Source organism: Thermobia domestica, chromosome 8 (genome assembly GCF_964235325.1).
Source record: "Thermobia domestica chromosome 8, izTheDome1.hap1.1, whole genome shotgun sequence".
NCBI lineage: Eukaryota > Metazoa > Arthropoda > Insecta > Zygentoma > Lepismatidae > Thermobia > Thermobia domestica.
In genome coordinates this window covers 198,022,287-198,028,286 of record NC_137461.1, presented here as the reverse complement: position 1 = coordinate 198,028,286, position 6,000 = coordinate 198,022,287, and positions in this window count along the sequence as shown.

The following is a 6,000-nucleotide window of genomic DNA, read 5'->3' as shown; positions in this document are numbered from 1 at the left end:
GGGAATAGGCCTAGGAAACGGCACAAGACGCGCACAAAACGATGCAAAAGATGCCACCTCGAAATTCATTGGTGGCGGAACAGTGGGTCACTTTTGCCCCACCTTGGAGGCCCATTTTGACCTACTTCCGATGGCGCACAAAACGTGGAAGTTAGCGCACAAAACGTTTAAATAGGCGCACAAAACGGCACAAAACACGCACGAAACGATATGATGAGAATGACCTCAAAATTCGTTGGTCGCGGAACAGCATTAACTTGTTCCGCCATATTTGTAGGCCCGTTTTGACCGACTTCCGATAGCGCACAAAACGTGGGAATACGCGCACAAAACGATGCAAAGGAAACCATCTCGAAATTCATTGGTGTCGGAACAGTGGGTCAAATTTGCCCCATCTTGAAGGCCCATTTTGACCCACTTCCGGTGGCGCACAAAACGTGAAAATAGGCGCACAAAACGGCACAAGACACGCACAAAACGATCCAAAAAAAACTACCTGGAAATTCATTGGTGGCGGAACAAGTTAATGACGCCATATTTATTTCAAATTGCAGAAAATATTTTCTGTGCCAAATGCGTATAGCTGAGAATAATTACTGACTTTATAGAAGTGTTACTAAAACATTTGGGATAAAAGAAGAATGTGCCCATAGAAGGGAGGGTTCTCTATCATAATAACAGATGTATTTTTGTCGGAACAAAAGATTTTTTGATATTATGGAGGTGCCCATTAATGGAAGTTTGACTGCACAAAGAACATATTTTATAGTTCCGTGAGGTGAAGGTGCTACAAATTTCAACAGCTTATAGGCATATTGTTGTGTTATAAAATATTCTTGATGGTTTCAATTACGACTTAGGTTGTTGTATTTTTAAAACTTTTACACTATACGATCAGTAGTAGTAAATAAATTTTAGAGTTTCTGCATGATAATCGTTTTTAGGACTTCTGAACTGTAAAACTTATGCATGTGAGGATCTAAACAGTTTAGATATTGTATACTTTAGAACTTCTGGCGTGACAACCATACATATAAATTCACTTTCATGCGTTCACCTTTGAACTACAGTGAAATGATTCCCGACAACTACTTCATTAAACAATCTGTCAAAAGACTTCAATGAAAACTGAATTGACTTTAAAATTACATTGTCGACATCCTTCAACGCACTCTTCACATTTAGTTTTTTTTTTTTTTTTTTTTTTAATAAATACCTATGAAGTTGCTTTGTGGTAATACTGTTAGTGACTTCCATGCGGGAGACCCCGATTCAATTCTCAATGGAAATGTCTGTTGACTGCATTCCACGTTAAGCTCTAGGTGTGTGTCTCACAAGGCGTTGACGCTAAAGAGGTTGCTAAACTCCTATTCAACTAACCCAAGATAACTATTTTGTTCGAAAAGTTCTGAAAATGTAAGATTAATTTGGCAGTTCCTAAACCTCTAAACCATTGTCTCACTTATAGGTCATCCATAAGTATATGAAAATCGTCTTTCCTTTGAATGAAACCTACTCTTAGTGCTGAACAAATACATCTATAATTTATTTGAACAGCTATAACGTACACAAAAAATTATTATTTCGTTTCGTCAAAAAATCTAGTGTAATTTCCGTCTTTAATTTCTTTTAATATGAAAAACCTCTGAAGAAAACCTTTTGAGTAACGCTTTACATTAAATGCAATAAATTTATTTTTCGATTAAAATCTATATTTTAGTGGAAATTTCCATTAATGTAAACACTTTTTGAAACTACTTCTACCCATTCAAATATATAATTTTTTGTGATGTAAACAACTTTTGAGTATACGGAACTCAGTAAAAATCAAAGGTACGGACCGATATACTAAGCTTTCTTGCTCCAATTTTCTAAAACTAAATCATGTTTTTGTGCAGTTAATACTGAAACATGTACTTGTGAATACGAAAAAAAATTTTTGGAAACTTTGTCCGTAGAAAACTCACCGCCCAAAACAAACTAACCATTTTGGATTTCTTCTCAGTGAAATGATTTATACCATATTTATGCCAAAACACCTTTTTTTTTTTTTTTTTTTTTTTACATATACGTTATTTTAAGTTCCGTTATTACTTAGAAGTATAGTAGTCTCTGCGAGCAGAAAGTATGACCAATATATACACAATATCGAATAGAATTGTTACATATTACATTACTTCTTGTTTGATTATTCTCCAAATATAAAGTATTGTATGCAAAGAAAGAAAAAACAATAACGACTCTGCGAAATCAACTCACCTGTTATCATTATATAGTCATTTTCTCTGTATTTTATTAATGTGTATGAATGCAATAGTATTCAAGAAATAGTAAAAACAACATGTATTACAAAATTACTATAACGCAATAGTGTAACGCATTCTGATATCCCTCTTTCCTCTTTGTTTCCTGATCCAATAATTACATATTTTCGTTGCTTTACATTCAGAAAGAAGTATAGAAAATGAAGGAATGTTACAAAACAAAACACTGTTCTTAACTTTAGATCAAACTCTCAACTTTTCTTCTTTCTTATTTCCAATATACTTCCAGGTTTTTTCAAAGGCAAGGAGTGACTGCACGGGAATCAACAAGCTCAGGTAATATGCATTTCATGTAGAATGTTTCTATCTTGGTAATACTAGTATTTTGGTCAAGCACCCTCTGTCACGATTTTTTTTCTTACATATTGCTATATCTTTAAGTATTAAAACTATACTGTATTGCTATTTTGCATAGCTTCAATTTATTCTCTCGTTATTTTTTTCTAGTATTATGAAGGAAAAAAGAAAGAATATATTTTTATTTCAGTTTAGGATTTTGGAGTTTTATAATATCTGATGTATGTGAACGCAACATTGAAAGCAAAAGTTTAAAGAAAGAAGAATATTTTTGGGAAATGTATTCTTGATTTAGTCTGAAATGATACTATGGAGACTATCATGGAAAGCCACATACAAGTATATAGGTTTTAGGCTTGTCATTTAGATAAATAACTATAAACTATCGATAAGTAGAGAATAACAAAATGTTACAGAATAGGTTTTCAAACTTTAAGAACAAATTTAGCAAACAAACATGAATTTCTTTTGCTTTTACTAGCCTAAAGATTATAATTATTGTGGGTTCTGATCAATTGTCATGTAAAATAAGTTTGATGCAGGGAACACTCAAGGGGGTTCAGAAAAATCGGTGCCCGGTAGACAGTGGAACTTCATGCTTATTTTAACGTTTCTCGTACATGGTTAGCAAACATGTCTTCAGTTTGCGATCTCGTGGTTCAATTTCCAGTAGAAGCACGTTTGATTCAGATTGTACGTTAAATGGGTCTACATCTCGGAACAAATTATTCACTTGTATTTCAAACGGTCGGAATCGAATACATACTTGAATTTAAGATTAGGAATTATAGTTCTGGACTTTAGGCAATTCTGGCCATTTTATCCCGTCAACGTATAAGGAATAACGTCCCTTGGGAATCATACTACCCGAGGAGGTTGGGATGAAGATAGGAGTGGAGAAAGAATTAAGAAACCTGGGACTTTGTTAGCCACTATCTCGCCATTTGCCCGGTGTAATTGAAGAAAACCCTAGATAAATCTTAGTTAGGATGGTTGTCCTGAAAAGGCTTTTATACCTTTCCGACCGAGTGTTCCCAGCATGAATCTGGCCCAGAACCACTCGCACTAAAAGCGAGAGCTTATTGATTACGGAACACAAGGCCACCATGCTTGAATTTCAATCATCATTTAAGTACTATCATATCACTAGTATAAATATAATAAATATACGAGAAACGAAGTTACTTAACTTTTGATCATTACTAACGAGTACGTAGACTTGATATCAATTTCAAGTCACTCCCTTAATAAGTATGTATTTTAGTGGGTATGTAACCAAACTACTTTTATTGAGATGATTAATAAATTCAAATTGAAGAAATAGTGAGCAGCGTAGGCAACATAAATTGTTTTCCACTTCTTGAATAGCTTAGATTCTATTTTGCTGAGAAAAGAATTTAAAATTAACGAGGGAAGGAAGCGATATCACTCAGATAATTGCACCAAATTTTGTGTAGATGTAGATAATGGGAGTAGAAAAGAACATGTGGAACAATTCCTTTCGCATGTGTTCGGAATCAGAAATAATAGGCCCTACAGTTCAGGAGAAATATGGGCTACCAATCAGATATTGATAGGTAGCAAAGTCTTTGCAAACTGTTATGACCAATGCAGAAGAAGTAAAGTTATATGAAAACAGAAAACATGAACTGAACAGAAAATTCACCAAGCGAATGCCTAGATACTAAATCATCAACTACTCTTGCCATTACCCATCTTATCTGTATGAACAGAAATTGAAATAATTTTTTAAAAAGCAGTCTCATCTGTTTCAGACTGAACGCGTGTTTTTTTATGGTACTATGTGTGCCTGTTATATTTTTTAATGCTTCTGTTAACAACTGTTTCATTATGTCAAAAATAAACAGTCTGTACAGTACGTATATTAAGGCTAACTATGGTATTTTCTAATCATGTTGAGACCAATTTGGAAGCTAAGTTTACGAACATGGCATGTGTGTAGACAGAGAAGACACTCTGTCTCATGTGTGCTAGGTAACTGAAGTGAAACGCTTATGTTCATTTTGTGTTCACACTATTAAGGTGCAGTGTTTGTGAAACATGCGCGAGTTAAATTTGGAGTCATGATTAATTTCTGTATATACTTTCTTTATTTTTTCCATATAATTTCATTAAGCTAACTAGTGATGCATTTCCAATTGATAACGACAAGAACAGGGCAGTTGATTGATTTAGTATTCTGGCAGTTACCTCGTGGGCTGAGGGCGAACATTGACGCACTTTCTGTTCAGCTCATCTTTACTGTTCTCATTCTACTTCATTTAACTTCTTCTGCATTGGCCGCAACAGCAAACAAAGGCTCCGCACCATCAATATCTGATTGACAGGCCATACTTATTCAGAACTGTAGGGTCCAAAATTTTTGATTCCGATAGCCTGAGAAACGAATGCTTCCACATGTTCTTTTCTATTCCCATTACTTACCCCTACAACAAGTTTAGTGCAATTATCTCTGAGTGATATCACACCCTTCCTTCGTAAGTTCAGTAATTATGTATGTTACACATACAATATATTGGATATACAATTATGAAATTCATGTTTATTTCTCCTTATATTTGTGGGTCCAAGAACTTTAAAATGATCACTGTAGACTCCAAAGCTCGGGAGAGGGCTGCGGGGAGGAAATGGAGAGTCGATTTTACTGTCATTGGTGATGTGAATTCCTTCTTACAGAACTCTTGATCCACTATATTTTTGACCAATCACTAAATACAAAATAATTCTGGCATCTCAAATGTTCAACGTTACTGACACAACATTTTTACACGAATAGCTATCTATCTTGTTCTCTTCGATTGAAATTCGTCACTAATACTACAATCGAATTCACACATGACCATAAGCTAGCAATAATTTGATAACAGTTAGTGATTTCTGTAAACATGCGTCCATTCTACAGGTGCAAGTCTATGTACAAAATGGCTTTCATCTATAACTATCATGCAGGCCTCGCCGAAGGTTGTAAAGAAAGATATAACATTTTACAATTCTTAGAAGTTGAAAATACAATTATTAACACTTTTACTCTAGAGCTTTTTCATAAAGGGAATACATACGGAACGCTCTTAGCGGCATTGATAAGTTATGGAAATCTCATTCTGAAAATGCTGGAGAGAGTGAAAATTGTTGTTATTATATATTTCTTTAGAGCTGCTGAGTTTAAAATCACAAGTCATGATATATTAAGGCTTTGCTGTAAGCACAATAGAAGACACTATACTCATTTATATAAATTTTGGAACTTGCACCTTAAACGGAAGGTAAAAGTGGGAAATCTAGAAATAGGCCTACTTTCTATATCACAGGATGCTTCTTTGAAACACTGGAATAAATTCTTGACTTTCAGTAAAACGTT